Here is an 18,139-nt window from a genome sequence, read left to right as displayed (position 1 = left end):
GCACCTGAGACCCTGTCCCCCGAGCACCGGCTCGATCCACCGCTATAGCATGCCCGTCGACCACCACTGCGACCAGGCCGGAGCTCCGTCGCCCTTCTCTTCCTCCTTCCCGTTTTCCTCTCTCTGCCGCTCTCACATCGCTCCCTCTGTCTTGGTTCGTCAACAGGAGGAGCCCTGCCGTCAGCGACCTCCTCTGCGCCCCGTCGACCGCGCCAGCGCAGCAGTGCCTCGTCCATTCACCGTCTTCGCCGCCCGTGGACCTCCCTTGCGACGCCTCGTCGCCGTTTTACCCAGGTGTCGTCCCTCGCCTCCTCCCGCTTGTCACCTCGCCGGAGCTCCTTCCTCGACGCCGAGCTCGCCAAGCCCCGGCACCGCTCCTCCTCTTCTCCCGAGGCCCGAGCGTCCTCTCGTCCAGGAGCACGAGCCCCTCGTCACCGCGTCGCCGGGTCCAGCCGCCAGGACCCTCCAGCGCCGCCCTCGTTGTCGCGTTGCTCCTCTGCTTCCAGCGTCGCCCGCGCGCCAAGTTCTGCCGCTGCCTCGTCCAATCCGCGTGCTCGCCGGATCTCGCCGTCATGCCCGGCCCCCGTTCGCCTCCACGCCGTCTTCGCCGCCTCTGCCTCGCCGGAGTTTCTCCACCTCGCCTGTTGCCGACCTCTGCTTCCTCTGCATCGACCCGCAGCTCGCCAGAACCGCTCGCCCGCGTCGTTGACCCATCGCCCTGCTGCCTGGGCCTCTCCAGCCGCAGCGCTCCAAGGCCCAGCCGCGGCCTGCCAGCTCCTCCACCAACCGGCCCATGCGGCCTGGTGAGCACCCAGATCCGTGCCCTCTCCTGTACACATTCGGGCCAGCCAGATTCGGCCTGTGTACGTTTTTTTCCAGTTCTGCGAATTTGTCTATTTATCCAGAGATTGCTGTTTTTACAGAAAAACCCTCCACATCATGCATATAATATCTCACAAACTATGCATCATATGTAAAAACTTCATATATGTAAAATGCTCAGACATTTGTGTAGTTTAATAATATCCAACTTTCAACCATGTTTAAAATGTTTAAATGTGTTGTTTGAATAAATTTGCATAAATAGCATGTTTAAAATGAATTATTTCACAACTAATTAACCGTAGCTCCAAATTTAATAAACTTTATATGTAAATGGGTTGAAAAAATGCATAAATTAACATGGTGCACTTTATTTCCCTATTTAACAACATTAAAATGGTGTTTTAGTCAGAACAGTACCAACTTTGAAATATGCATATGGGGATTTTCCGGAATTGTTGTTTGTAACTTCCGGCCTCATTTAAACTTGCATAAATAGTTAGTTTATTTATCCTTCACCCTTTTGCCATGTTTAATAACATTTAATATTGTTGGGTACATAAACGAGAGAGAGCTAAAATAATTGATGTGGTGTTTCGTCAATATGCAACTCGTTGCATATTGAGCTCCACTTAATTTGTAGTATTGTTTGTTGCACTTTGTTATGCCATGCCTCATTAAACCGGACATGCATCATACTTGATTGTGCATCATGCCATGTTGATGTGATGGTTGTTTACCATGTTGCTTGCTTCTTTCTGGTTTGCTTCTCTCGTTAGCTTCGGTTTCATTCCGGAGTTGTGAGGATTCATTCGACTACGTCCGTTTGCCTTCTTCATGGACTCGTTCTTCTTCCTTGCGGGATCTCAGGAAAGATGACCATTACCCTCGATATCACTTCTATCTTCGCTTGCTAGTTGTTCGCTCTATCGCTATGTTGCGCTACCTACCACTTGTTTATTGCTACCTCTTGAGCACTGCGTTGGTTTTCCCTTGAAGAGGAAAGGGTGATGCAACAAAGTAGCGTAAGTATTTCCCTCAGTTTTTGAGAAACAAGGTATCAATCCAGTAGGAGGCTACACGCGAGTCCCTTGTACCTACACAAAACAAATAACTCCTCGCAACCAACGCGATAAGGGGTTGTCAATCCCTTCACGGTCAATTACGAGAGTGAGATCTGATAGGATAATATTTTTGGTATTTTTGTGATAGAGATGCAAAGTAAAATAAAAGCAAAGTAAAAAAGCAAAGGAAATAACTAAGTATTGGAAGATTAATATGATGAAGATAGACCCGGGGGCCATAGATTTCACTAGTGGCTTCTCTCAAGAGCATAGGTATTTTACGGTGGGTGAACGAATTACTGTTGAGCAATTGACAGAATTGAGCATAGTTATGAGAATATCTAGGTATGATCATGTATATAGGCATCACGTCCGAGACAAGTAGACCGACTCCTGCCTGCATCTACTACTATTACTCCACTCATCAACCGCTATCCAGCATGCATCTAGAGTATTAAGTTCATGAAAACAGAATAACGCCTTAAGCAAGATGACATGATGTAGAGGGATAAATTCATGCAATATGATAAAACCCCCATCTTGTTATCCTCGATGGCAACAATACAATACGTGCCTTGCTGCCCCTACTGTCACTGGGAAAGGACACCGCAAGATTGAACCCAAAGCTAAACACTTCTCCCATTGCAAGAAAGATCAATCTAGTAGGCCAAACCAAACCGATAATTCGAAGAGACTTGCAAAGATAACCAATCATACATAAAAGAATTCAGAGAAGATTCAAATATTGTTCATAGATAATCTTTATCATAAACCCACAATTCATCGATCTCAACAAACACACCGCAAAAAGAAGATTACATCGAATAGATCTCCACGAGAGAGGGGGATAACATTGTATTGAGATCCAAAAAGAGAGAAGAAGCCATCTAGCTACTAACTATGGACCCGAAGGTCTGAGGTAAACTACCCACACTTCATCGGAGAGGCTATGGTGTTGATGTAGAAGCCCTCCATGATGGATGCCCCCTCCGGCGGAGCTCCGAAATAGGCCCCAAGATGGGATCTCGTGGGTACAGAAGGTTGCGGCGGTGGAATTAGGTTTTTGGCTCCGTATCTGATCGTTTGGGGGTACGTAGGTATATATAGGAGGAAGGAGTATGTCGGTGGAGCAACAGGGGGCCCACGAGGGTGGAGGGCGCGCCCCCCTACCTTGTGGCCTCCTCCTTTGTTTATTGACGTAGGGTCCAAGTCTCCTAGATCATAATCTTCCTAAAAATTACGTTCCCGAAGGTTCCATTCCGTTTGGACTCCGTTTGATATTCCTTTTCTGAGAAACTCTGAAATAGGCAAAAAATAGCAATTCTGGGCTGGGCCTCCGGTTAATAGGTTAGTCCCAAAAATAATATAAAAGTGAATAATAAAGCCCAATAATGTCCAAAACAGTAGATAATATAGCATGGAGCAATCAAAAATTATAGATACGTTGGAGACGTATCAGGCATCCCCAAGCTTAATTCCTGCTCGTCCTCGAGTAGGTAAATGATAAAAACAGAATTTTTGATGCGGAGTGCTACTTGGCATAATTTCAATGTAATTCTTCTCAATTGTGGTATGAATATTCAGATCCGAAAGATTCAAGACAAAAGTTTAGTATTGACATAAAAATAATAATACTTCAAGCATACTAACAAAGCAATCATGTCTTCTCAAAATAACATGGCCAAAAGAAAGTTATCCCTACAAAATCATATAGTCTGGCTATGCTCTATCTTCACCACACAAAGAATTTAAATCATGCACAACCCCGATGACAAGCCAAGCAATTGTTTCATACTTTTAACATTCTCAAACTTTTTCAATCTTCACGCAATACATGAGCGTGAGCCATGGATATAGCACTATATGTGGAATAGAATGCTGGTTGTGGAAAAGACAAAAAGGGAGAAGATAGTCTCACATCAACTAGGCGTATCAACGGGCTATGGAGATGCCCATCAATAGATATCAATGTGAGCGAGTAGGGATTGCCATGTAACGGATGCACTAGAGCTATAAGTATATGAAAGCTCAACAAAAGAAACTAAGTGGGTGTGCATCCAACTCGCTTGCTCACGAAGACCTAGGGCATTTTGAGGAAGCCCATCATTGGAATATACAAGCCAAGTTCTATAATGAAAAATTCCCACTAGTATATGAAAGTGACAAAATGAGAGACTCTCTATAATGAAGATCATGGTGCTACTTTGAAGCACAAGTGTGGTAAAAGGATAGTAACATTGTCCCTTCTCTCTTTTTCTCTCATTTTTTATTTGGGCCTTTTCTCCTTTTTTTTATGGCCTCTTTTCTTTCTTTTTTTCGTCCGGAGTCTCATCCCGACTTGTGGGGGAATCATAGTCTCCATCATCCTTTCCTCACTTGGGACAATGCTCTAAAAATGAAGATCATCACACTTTTATTTTCTTACAACTCAACAATTACAACTCGATACTTAGAACAAAATATGACTCTATATGAATGCCTCCGGCGGTGTACCGGGATATGCAATGAATCAAGAGTGACATGTATGAAAGAATTATGAACGGTGGCTTTGCCACAAATACAATGTCAACTACATGATCATGCTAAGCAATATGACAATGATGGAGCGTGTCATAATGAACGGAACGGTGGAAAGTTGCATGGCAATATATCTCGGAATTTCTATGGAAATTCCATGATAGGTAGGTATGGTGGCTATTTTGAGGAAGGTATATGGTGGGTGTATGATACCGGCGAAAAGTGTGCGGTATTAGAGTGGCTAGCAATGGTGGGAGGAAGAAAGTGCGTATAATCCATGGACTCAACATTAGTCATAAAGAACTCATATACTTATTGCAAAAATCTACAAGTTATCAAAGCAAAGTATTACGCGCATGCTCCTAGGGGGATAGATTGGTAGGAAAAGACCATCGCTCGTCCCCGACCGCCACTCATAAGGAAGACAATCAATAAATAAATTATGCTCCGACTTCATCACATAACGGTTCACCATACGTGCATGGTACGGGAATCACAAACTTTAACACAAGTATTTATCAAATTCACAACTACTCAACTAGCATGACTCTAATATCACCATCTTTATATCTCAAAACAATTATCAGGCATCAAACTTCTCATAGTATTCAACACACTCATAAGAAAGTTTTACAAATCTTGAATACCAAGCATATTAGGATTATTTAAGAAAATTACCATGCTATTTAAGACTCTCAAAATAATCTAAGTGAGGCATGAGAGATCAATAGTTTCTATAAAACAAATCCACCACCGTGCTCTAAAAGATATAAGTGAAGTACTAGAGCAAAACTATATAACTCAAAAGATATAAGCGAAGCACATAGAGTATTCTAATAAATTCCAAATCATGTATGGCTCTCTCAAAAGGTGTGTACAGCAAGGATGATTGTGGTAAACTAAAAAGAAAAGACTCAAATCATACAAGACGCTCCAAGCAAAACACATATCATGTGGTGAATAAAAATATAGCTCCAAGTAAAGTTACCGATGGAAGTAGACGAAAGAGGGGATGCCTTCCGGGGCATCCCCAAGCTTTGGCTTTATGGTGTCCTTATATTATCTTGGGGGTGCCATGGGCATCCCCAAGCTTAGGCTCTTGCCACTCCTTGTTCCATAATCCATCAAAATCTTTCACCCAAAACTTGAAAACTTCACAACACAAAACTCAACAGAAATCTCGTGAGCTCCGTTAGCGAAAGAAAACAAAAGACCACTTCAAGGTACTGTAATGAACTCATTCTTTATTTATATTGGTGTTAAACCTACTGTATTCCAACTTCTCTATGGTTTATAAACTATTTTACTAGCCATAGATTCATCAAAATAAGCAAACAACACACGAAAAACAGAATCTGTCAAAAACAGAACAGTCTGTAGTAATCTGTAACTAACGCAAACTTCTGGAACTCCAAAAAATAAGCCAAAATAGGAAGACCTAGAAACTTTGTTTATTGATAAGCAGCAATTGGAATCACTATTTCATCACGTTCTGGTGATTTTTAACAATTGTTTTCGTGAACAGAAAGTTTCTAGAAATTACAGCAAGATCAAATAACTATCATCCAAGAAGATCCTATAGGTTTAACTTGGCACAAACACTAATTAAAACATAAAAACACATCTAACCAGAGGCTAGATCAAATATTTATTCCTAAACAGAAGCAAAAAGGAAAAAAACTAAAAATAAAATTGGGTTGCCTCCCAACAAGCGCTATCGTTTAATGCCCCTAGCTAGGCATAAAAGCAAGGATAGATCTAGGTATTGCCATCTTTGGTAGGCAATCCATAAGTAGCTCTCATGATAGATTCATATGGTAATTTTATTTTCTTCCTAGGGAAGTGTTCCATGCCTTTCTTTAATGGAAATTGAAATCTAATATTCCCTTCCTTCATATCAATAATTGCACCAATCGTTCTAAGGAAAGGTCTACCAAGAATAATAGGACATGAAGGATTGCAATCTATATTAAGAACGATAAAATCTACGGGCACATAATTCCTATTTGCAACAATAAGGACATCATTAATTCTTCCCATAGGTTTCTTAATAGTGAAATCCGCAAGGTGCAAGTTTAGTGAGCAATCATCAAAATCGCGGAAATCTAGCAAATCGCACAAAGTTTTGGGAATAGTGGAAACACTAGCACCCAAATCACATAAAGCATAGAACTCATGATCCTTAATCTTAATTTTAATAGTTTGTTCCCACTCATCATAAAGTTTTCTAGGAATAGAAACTTCCAGCTCAAGTTTTTCTTCATAAGATTGCATCAAGGCATCAACGATATGTTTGGTAAATGCTTTATTTTGACTATAAGCATGAGGAGAATTTAGCACGGATTGCAACAAGGAAATACAATCTATCAAAGAGCAATTTTCATAATTAAATTCCTTGAAATCCAAAATAGTGGGTTTAGCAACATCTAGGGTTTTGATTTCTTCAATCCCACTTTCATCAAATTTAGCATCAAGATCTAAAAACTCCGAATTTTGGGAACGCCTTCTAGGTAAAGGTGGATCATATTCAGTCTCATCATTATCAAGATTCATATTGCAAAACAAAGATTTAATAGGGGACACATCAATAACTTTTAGATCTTCATCTTTATTTTCATAGAAATTTGAAGAACACACTTTCATAAAGCAATCTTTCTTAGCACGCATCCTAGCGGTTCTTTCTTTGCACTCATCAATGGAAATTCTCATGGCTTTGAGAGACTCATTGATATCATGCTTAGGAGGAATATATCTAAGCTTTAAAGAATCAACATCAAGAGAAATTCTATCAACGTTCCTAGCCAATTCATCAACTTTAAGCAATTTCTCTTCAAGCAAAGCATTGAAATTCTTTTGTGAATTCATAAACTCTTTAACACTAGTCTCAAATTCAGAGGGCATCTTATTAAAATTTCCATAAGAGTTGTTGTAGGAATTTCCATAATTATTAGAGGAATTACTAAGATAAGGCCTAGGATTAAAGTTTCCTCTATACGCGTTGTTACCAAAATTATTCCTACCAACAAAATTCACGTCCATAGATTCATTATTATTCTCAATCAAAGTAGACAAAGGCATATCATTAGGATCAGAAGAAACACTCTTACTAGCAAATAATTTCATAAGTTCATCCATCTTTCCACTCAAAACATTAATTTCTTCTATCGCATGCACTTTTTTATTGGTAGATCTTTCAGTGTGCCATTGAGAATAATTAACCATAATATTATCTAGGAGTTTAGTAGCTTCTCCCAAAGTGATTTCCATAAAAGTGCCTCCCACGGCCGAATCTAAAAGATTTCTAGAAGCAAAATTCAATCCGGCATAAAATTTTTGTATAATCATCCACAAATTCAAGCCATGAGTAGGGCAATTACGTATCATTAATTTCATCCTCTCCCAAGCTTGTGCAACATGTTCATGATCAAGTTGCTTAAAATTCATAATATCGTTTCTAAGAAAGATGATCTTAGCGGGAGGAAAATACTTAGAGATAAAAGCATCTTTGCACTTGTTCCAAGAATCAATACTATTTTTAGGCAAAGACGAAAACCAAGCTTTAGCACGATCTCTAAGCGAAAAAGGAAATAGCTTCAATTTAACAATACATTATCAACATCTTTCTTCTTTTGCATATCACACAAATCAACGAAGCTATTTAGATGAGTAGCGGCATCTTCACTAGGAAGGCCGACGAATTGATCTTTCATGACAAGATTCAACAAAGCAGCATTGATTTCAGAAGATTCAGTATCGGTAAGAGGAGCAATCGGAGTGATAAGGAAATCATTATTGTTGGTATTGGTAAAGTCACACAATTTGGTATTATCTTGAGCCATCATGACAAACAAGCAATCCAACACACGAGCAAACAAAAAGCAAGCGAAAAAGAGGCAAACGGAAAAGAGAGGGCGAATAAAACGGCAAGGGTGAAGTGGCGGGGAGGAAAACGAGAGGCAAATGGCAAATAATGTAATGCGGGAGATAAGGGATTTGTGATGGGTACTTGGTATGTTGACTTTTGCGTAGACTCCCCGGCAACGGCGCCAGAAATCCTTCTTGCTACCTCTTGAGCACTGCGTAGGTTTTCCCTTGAAGAGGAAAGGGTGATGCAGCAAAGTAGCATAAGTATTTCCCTCAGTTTTTGAGAACCAAGGTATCAATCCAGTAGGAGGCTACGCGCGAGTCCCTTGTACCTACACAAAACAAATAAATCCTCGCAACCAACGCGATAAGGGGTTGTCAATCCCGTCACGGTCACTTACGAGAGTGAGATCTGATAGATATGATAGGATAATATTTTTGGTATTTTTGTGATAGAGATGCAAAGTAAAATAAAAGCAAAGTAAAAAGCAAAGGAAATAACTAAGTGTTGGAAGATTAATATGATGAAGATAGACCCGGGGGCCATAGATTTCACTAGTGGCTTCTCTCAAGTGCATAAGTATTTTACGGTGGGTGGACGAATTACTGTTGAGCAATTGACAGAATTGAGCATCGTTATGAGAATATCTAGGTATGATCATGTATATAGGCATCACATCCGAGACAAGTAGACCGACTCCTGCCTGCATCTACTACTATTACTCCACTCATCGACCGCTATCCAGCATGCATCTAGAGTATTAATTCATGAAAATAGAGTAACGCCTTAAGCAAGATGACATGATGTAGAGGGAGAAATTCATGCAATATGATAAAAACCTCATCTTGTTATCCTCGATGGCAACAATACAATACGTGCCTTGCTGCCCCTACTGTCACTGGGAAAGGACACCGCAAGATTGAACCCAAAGCTAAGCACTTCTCCCATAGCAAGAAAGATCAATCTAGTAGGCCAAACCAAACTGATAATTCGAAGAGACTTGCAAAGATAACCAATCATACATAAAAGAATTCAGAGAAGATTCAAATATTGTTCATAGATAATCCTGATCATAAACCCACAATTCATCGATCTCAACAAACACACCGCAAAAAGAAGATTACATCGAATAGATCTCCACGAGAGAGGGGGATAACATTGTATTGAGATCCAAAAAGAGAGAAGAAGCCATCTAGCTACTAACTATGGACCCGAAGGTCTGAGGTAAACTACCCACACTTCATCGGAGAGGCTATGGTGTTGATGTAGAAGCCCTCCATGATGGATGCCCCCTCCGGCGGAGCTCCGAAATAGGCCCCAAGATGGGATCTCGTGGGTACAGAAGGTTGCGGCGGTGGAATTAGGTTTTTGGCTCCGTATCTGATCGTTTGGGGGTACGTAGGTATATATAGGAGGAAGGAGTATGTCGGTGGAGCAACAGGGGGCCCACGAGGGTGGAGGGCGCGCCCCCCTACCTTGTGGCCTCCTCCTTTGTTTATTGACGTAGGGTCCAAGTCTCCTAGATCATAATCTTCCTAAAAATTACGTTCCCGAAGGTTTCATTCCGTTTGGACTCCGTTTGATATTCCTTTTCTGAGAAACTCTGAAATAGGCAAAAAATAGCAATTCTGGGCTGGGCCTCCGGTTAATAGGTTAGTCCCAAAAATAATATAAAATTGAATAATAAAGCCCAATAATGTCCAAAACAGTAGATAAAATAGCATGTAGCAATCAAAAATTATAGATACGTTGGAGACATATCATTTATCATGCCTCCCACATTGCCATGTCAAGCCTCTAACCCACCTTTCCTAGCAAACCGTTGTTTGGCTAAGTTATCGCTTTTGCTCAGCCCCTCTTATAGCGTTGTTAGTTGCAGGTGAAGTTGAAGATTGTTCCATGTTGGAACATGGATATGTTGGGATATCACAATATCTCTTATTTAATTAATGCATCTACATACTGGGTAAAGGGTGGAAGGCTCGGCCTTATGCCTGGTGTTTTTTACACTCTTGTCGCCCTAGTTTCCGTCATACCGGTGTTATGTTCCTTGATTTTGCGTCCCTAACACGGTGAGGGGTATGGGACCCTCTTGACAGTTTGCTTTGAATAAAACTCTTCCAGCAAGGCCCAACATTGGTTTTACATTTGCCTATCACCTATTTCTTTTCCCTAGGGAGTCACCCTCCCGAGGGTCATCTTTATTTAGCCCCCCGGGCCAATGCTCTTCGGAGTGTTGGTCCAACCTAGAGCCACTTGCGGTGCCACCCCTTCTTCCGGGGTCTTCGGTTGCCGTATGTAGTGTTCATCCGGTCGTGGCCTGAGACGAGATACGCGCGGCTACTATCAGGGTGTTGGCACGCCGGGAGGTCTTGCTGGACTTGTTTTACCATTGTCGAAATGTCTTGTGCACCGGGACCCCGAGTCTGATCGGGTGTCCCGCGATGGAGGATTGTCTCCGCGGATCGTGAGCTTGTCATGGGCTAAGTTGGGACACCCCTGCAAGGTTTAAAATTTCGAGAGCCGTGCCCGCGGTTATGTGGCAGATGGGAATTTGTTAATATCCGGTTGTAGAGAACTTGACACATGACTTAATTAAAATGCATCAACCGCGTGTGTAGCCGTGATGGTCTCTTTTCGGCGGAGTCCGGGAAGTGAACACGGTTTGGGTTATGTATGAACGTAAGTAGTTTCAGGATCACTTCTAGCTTCTCAACCGTTGCGTTGCTTCTCTTCTCGCTCTTATTTGCGTATGTTAGCCACCATATTTGCTTAGTGCTTGCTGCAACTCCACCTCATTACCCCATCCTACCCATAAGCTTAAATAGTCTTGATCTCGCGGGTTTTGAGATTGCTGAGTCCTCGTGACTCACAGATACTACCAAAATAGTTGCAGGTGCCGATGATACCAGTGCAGGTGACGCAGCTGAGCTCAAGTGGGAGTTCGATGAAGACCTTGGACGTTACTATGTCTCTTTTCCTGATGATCAGTAGTGGTGCCCGGTTGGGACGATCGGGGATCTAGCATTTGGGGTTATCTTCTTTTTATTCGGATTTGTCCGTAGTCGGACTATGTGTGTACTCTGAATGATGTATGATTTATTAATTATTGTGTGAAGTGGCGATTGTAAGCCAACTCTTTATCCCATCCTTGTTCATTACATGGGATTGTGTGAAGATGACCCTTCTTGCGACAAAACCACCATGCGGTTATGCCTCCAAGTCGTGCCTCGACACGTGGGAGATATAGCCGTATCGTGGGAATTGCGGACATAGAGTGGGACTAATGCCCTTTAAATCATCAAGAATATATCCAATAGCAGCTCGGTGCTTCCTTAGAAGTTTCAATAATCTTTCTTCTTCATGTTCTGAAAGGTTAGCACTAATAATAACAGGATCTATCTTCTTCTCATCAAGATAAGCATATTTCAACGTGTCTGGCAATTGTTTTAATTCAAACATAGGATCACCTTTAGGTGGAGGAGGACCTCCTAGAGTTTCGATAGGCAAATTGTGTTTAAGCAAAGAACGTTGTTCAAAGAATATCTGATCTTTTTCATTTCTTTCATGCATATGTAATCGTTTTCATGGTCTAGCAAATATTGTTCTAGAGGATCAGTGGAGGCACAACAATAGAAGCAAGACCAAATACTTCATCCTTACTAGGCAACTTTTTATGAGGTTTTCTACTAAACTTAGAAAAATTAAACTCATGAGACTCGTCACCAAAGCTAACACCGATAGTTTGTTTATCACAATCTATTTTAGCATTAACGGTGTTCAAGAAAGGTCTACCAAAGATAATGGGACAAAAGTCATCTTGTGGGGAACCAAGAACAAGAAAATCAGTAGGGTATTTTATTTTCCCACACAAGACTTCAACATCTCCAACAATCCCAATTGGTAATATAGTGTCTGTATTAGCAAGTTTAATAGTAACATCTATGTCTTCTAACTCTGTGGGTGCTATGTCATTCATAATTTTTTGATATAAGGTAAAGGGAATAGCACTCGCACTAGCACCTATGTCACATAAACCAAGATAACATTGATCTCCTATTTTAACTGAGACAACGGGGATGCCAACAACGGGTCTATGATTATCCGTTTTATCGGGTTTGGCAATTCTAGCAGCTTCTTCACAGGAGTAAATATTATGCCCATCTACATTTACTTCCAGGAGATACTTAACCATAGCAACACTAGGATCTACTTTAATTTGTTCATCAGGTTTAGGTGTTCTAATATAACTTTTATTGACCACAGTTGAAACTTTAGCATGTTCCTTGATCCTAACAGGGAAAGGTGGTTTCTCATTATAAGCAGTAGGAACAACTGGATCAACATTATAAAGTATAGTTTCCTCTTTAGCTAGTACCAGTTCTTTATTCTTCCTTAATAGGTGGGTGATATTTAAACCACTTCTCCTTAGGGAGATCAACATGACTAGCAAATGATTCACAAAAGGAGGCTACTATCTCAGAGTCAAGTCCATATTTAGTGCTAAACTTTAGAAAAGCATCGGTATTAATAAAACATTTAACACAATCATACTTAAGCATAATACCTGACTCTTTACCTTCGTCGAGTTCCCAATCTTCAGAATCGCATTTAATTCTTTCCAAAAGATCCCACTGGAATTCAATAGTATTCTTAATACAAGAACCAGCACAAGAAGTATCAAGCATGGATCGATCATTATGAGAAAGCCGAGCATAAACATTCTGGATAATAATTTCTCTTGAGAGCTCATGATTGGGGCATGAATATAACATTGACTTAAGCCTCCCCCAAGCTAGAGCGATACTTTCTCCTTCACGAGGCCAAAAATTATATATGTAATTCCGATCACGATGAACTAGATGCATAGGATATTTTTTTGGTGAAACTCCAATTTCAATCGATTCCAATTCCAAGCTCCAATGTCATCACATAGCCTATACCATGCCAATGCTTTTAACTTCAAAGATAAAGGGAAAACCTTCTTCTTAACTTCATCTCCGGGTAAACCTTCAAGCTTAAACAATCCACAAATTTGTTCCACATATATCAAGTGCATATGAGGATGTTCAGTTCCATCTCCTGCATAAGGATTAGCTAGCAGTTGTTCTATCATATCCGAAGGAATTTCATATTCAATATTTTTAGTAGGTGCACTAGGTTGAGGGGTAGTTAATTGTGGTTCCGGTCGAGGTGAAGATACCCCGAACAAACCCCTCAAAGGATTGTTTTCCATAGTAACAAGTGACAATAAATTTCAACACATAGTAATAATTTTTCATTACCAATTTCCACTTGCCAAGAGCGCTTCACTCCCCAGCAACGGCGCCAGACAATAGCCTTGATGACCCACAAGTATATGGGATCAATTGTAGCCTTTTCAATAAGTAAGAGTGTCGAACCCAACTAGGAGCAGAAGGAAATGACAAGTCGTTTTCAGCAAAGTAATGTCTGCAAGTGCTGAAATTATAAGTAACAGAGTAGTTTGATAGCAAGATAATTTGTAACGAGAAAGTAACAATAATAGTAACAAAAGTGTAGCAAGGTAGCCCAATCCTTTTGAGGCAAAGGACAGGCCAAAACGGTCTCCTATAATAAGCAAAGCGTTCTTGAGGGTACACGGGAATTTCATCTAGTCACTTTCATCATGTTGGTTCGATTCGTGTTCGCTACTTTGATAATTTGATATGTGGGTGGACCAGTGCTTAGGTGCTTTTTTACTTGAACAAACCTCCTACTTATGATTAACCCCCTCGCAAGCATCCGCAACTACGAGAAAAGTATTAAGAATAAATTCTAACCATAGCATTAAACTTTTGGATCCGATCGGTCCCTTACGGAATAGTTCATAAACTAGGGTTTAAGCTTCTGTCACTCTTGCAACCCATCATCTAATAACTACTCCACAATGCATTCCCTTAGGCCCAAATATGGTAAAGTGTCATGTAGTGGATGTTCACATGACACCACTAAGGGAATCACAACATACATACTATCAAAATATCGAACACACATCAAGTTCACATGATTACTTGCAACATGATTTCTCCTGTGACCTCAAGAACAAAAGTAACTACTCAAAATTGATAATCATGCTAAACATCAGAGGGGTATTAAATAGCATAATGGATCTGAACATATTATCTTCCACCAAATAAACCATATAGTAATCAACTACAAGATGTAATCAACACTACTAGTCACCCACAAGCACCAATCTATAGTTCTGGTACAAAGATTGAACACAAGAGATGAACTAGGGTTTGATATGAGATGGTGTTTGTTGAAGATGTTGATGGAGATTTCCCTCCCCAAGATGGGAGAATTGTTGGTGATGATGACGACGATGATTTCCCCCTCCGGGAGGGAAGTTCCCCCGGCGGAATCGCTCCGCCGGAGGGCAAAAGTGCTCATGCCCAAGTTCCCCCTCGAGACGGCGGCGCTCTGTCCCAAAAGTCCTCTCCTTATTTTTTTTAAGGTCAAAATGACTTATATACCAGAAGATGGGCACCGGAGGTGGGCCGAGGGGAGCACAACCTACCAGGGCGCGCCTGGGCTCCCTGGCACGCCCTGGTGGGTTGTGCCCACCTGGTGGGCCCCCTCTAGTACTTATTGGCTCCAATAATTCTTATATATTCCATAAAAATTCCTCGTAAAGTTTCAGCTGGTTTGGAGTTGTGCAGAATAGGTGGCTTGACGTAGCTTTTCCAGGTCCAGATTTCCAGCTGTCGGAATTCTCCCTCTTTGTGTGTACCTTGCATATTATGAGAGAAAAGGCATTAGAATTACTCCAAAAATCATTATTATGCATAAGAACAACATAAATAATAATAGGTAAACATGATGCAAATGGACGTATCAACCACCCAAAATACTTTTTCCGTTGCTGCAAGTTTCTGTTCTTCCACGATCCCATTTGGAGGCCTTTTCCGGTACTCTTCCGGAGAGGGAATCGATTCGGAGGGCTTTTACATCAACCTTGCTGCCCTACTGATGATGTGTGAGTAGCTCACCCCAGACCTACGGGTCCATAGCTAGTTGCTAGATGGCTTCTGATATGTCTCCAACGTATCTATAATTTATGAAGTATACATGCCATGTTTACAACAATTTTATGTGGTTTTGGTATGATTTGAATGGAACTAACCCGGACTGATGTTGTTTTCAGCAGAACTACCGTGGTGTTGTTTTTTGTGTAGAAATAAAAGTTCTCCAAATGCAACAAAACTTTTTGATGATTTTTTTCTCAACAAAAGAGGCACTAGAAGCTTCGTGGGAGGACCAGAAGGTGAAGGAGGTGGCCACTACCCACCGGGGTGCACCAGGGGCCTTGGCCGTGTGCTGGTGGGTAGTGGGCCCCTCGAAGCCCATTTGGACGTGAGACCCATGCCAAAAAATCCTATAATTACAGGAACCCTAGAAATAAACCTAGATTAGAAGTTCCGCCACCGCAAGCCTCCGTAGCCATGAAAAGCCTATCTAGACCCTGTTTCCGGTACCTTGCCGAAGGGCGAAATCATCATTGGAGGCCATCTTCATCATTCCGGTGGCCACCATAATGAGGAGGGAGTAGCCCACCCTCGGGGCTGAGGGTTTGTACTAGTAGCGATGTGTTTGATCTCTCTCTCTCTCTCTCTCTCTCTCTCTCTCTCTCTCTTTGTCGTGTTCTTGATTTGGCATGATCTTGATGTATCGGGGGCTTTGTTAATATAGTTGGATCATATGGTGTTTCCCCCTCTCTGTCTTGTTGTGATCAATTGAGTTTTCCCTTTGAGATTTCGTTATTACCAGATTGAATAGTTTTACGGATTTGAGAGCACTTGATGTATGTCTTGGCACTCAACTCGCGGATTCCCGAGGTGACATTTGGGTAATCTATGCATAGGGGTTGATGCACATTTTCGTCCTTGTTTCTCCCGTAGAAATCTTGGGGCACTCTTTGAAGTCCTTTGTGTTGGATTGAGTATTATGAATCTGAAATTGTTTGATGCATATCGTATAATCAACTCACGGATACTTGATGGCTCGTGTCCGCGTCAGTATTTCCCCGAAGAGGAAGGGATGATGCAACACAACTCGGTAGGTATTTCCCTTAGTATGAAACCAAGGTTATCGAACCAGTAGGAACCAAGCAACACTATGTAAATGGTACCTACACACAAAGAACAAATACTTGCAACCCGACGCGTAAGAGGGGTTGTCAATCCCTCTCGGGTATAAGATAGATTGGTTTGTATGATTTTGGATAAATAGATCTCACGATAAAACAAAACAAAATAAATAAATAAAAAGTGCAGCAAGTTATTTTTGGTTTTTTTAGAATAATTGATCTCGAAACAAAAGCAAATAAAAATAGATCTCAAAGCAAATATGATAAAGAATAGACCCGGGGGCTGTAGATTTCACTAGTGGCTTCTCTCGAGAAAACAACATACGACGGGTAAACAAGTTACTGTTGGGCAATTGATAGAACTTCAAATAATTACGATAATATCCAGGCAATGATCATTATATAGGCATCACGCCCAAGATTAGTAGACCGACTCCTGCCTGCATCTACTACTATTACTCCACACATCGACCGCTATCCAGCATGCATCTATTGTATTAAGTTCATGGAGAAATGAAGTAATGCAATAAGAACGATGACATGATGTAGACAAGATCTATTGATGTAGGAATATACCCCATCTTGTTTTACTTAATAGCAATGATACATACGTTTCTTGCTGCCCCTTCTGTCACTGGGAAAGAACGCCACATGATCGAACCTATCACAAAGCACCTCTTCCCATGGCAAGAAAAATCGATCTAGTTGGCCTAACTAAACCGAAGATTCGAAGAAGAAATACGAGGCTATAAGCAATCATGCATATAAGAGATCAAAGAAACTCAAATAACTTTCATGGATAAATAGATCTGATCATAAATCCAAAGTTCATCGGATCCCAACAAACACACCGCCAAAAGAGTTATATCAAATATATCTACAAGAGACCATTGTATTGAGAATCAAAAGAGAGAGAGAGGAAGCCATCTAGCTACAAACTACGGACCCGTAGGTCTACAATGAACTACTCACGCATCATCAGAGAGGAACCAATGAGGATGATGAACCCCTTTGTGATGGTGTCTAGATTGGATCTGGTGGTTTTGGAACTTCCGGTGGTTGGAATTGTGTTTCGTCGACTCCCCTAGGGTTTTTGTATTTTTGGGGTATTTATAGAGAAAAGAAGCGGTGCGGGAGGCGGCCGAGGTGGGCACAACCCACCAGGGCGCACCTGGGCCCCTAGGTGCGCCCAGGTAGGTTGTGCTCCCCTCGGAGCCCCCCTTTGGTACTTCTTTGGCCCAACATGTGTCTGCTGGTCCAGAAAAATTCTCCAAAAAGTTTTGCTGCGTTTGGACTCTGTTTGGTAATGATATTCTGCGAAGTAAAATACAAGCAAAAAAACAGCAACTGGCACTGGGCACTATGTCAATAGGTTAGTCCCAAAAAATGATATAAAGTTGCTATAAAATGATTGTAAAACATCCAAGAAAGATAATACAATAGCATGGAACAAGCAAAAATTATAGATATGTTGGAGACGTATCAGCATCCCCAAGCTTAATTCCTACTTGTCCTCGAGTAGGTAAATGATAAAAACAGAATTTTTGATGTAGAATGCTGCCTAACGTGTTCATCACATATTCTTTTTCTTTTGTAGCATGGTCATTTGGACTTTTATATGATTCAAAACAATAGTCTAGTTTTGACATGAGGATTTAAATACTCAAGCATATCAAAAAGCAACCATGTCTTTCAAAATATCAACACTAAAGAAAGTTATCCCTAGCCCATCATGCTCAATCATTGATCCGTTCATGAAAC

The sequence above is a fragment of the Triticum aestivum genome, chromosome 5D, assembly GCF_018294505.1.
Source record: "Triticum aestivum cultivar Chinese Spring chromosome 5D, IWGSC CS RefSeq v2.1, whole genome shotgun sequence".
In the NCBI taxonomy this organism is placed as follows: Eukaryota; Viridiplantae; Streptophyta; class Magnoliopsida; order Poales; family Poaceae; genus Triticum; species Triticum aestivum.
The sequence above is the reverse complement of the archived record's forward strand: the minus strand, read 5'-3'. Positions refer to the sequence as shown.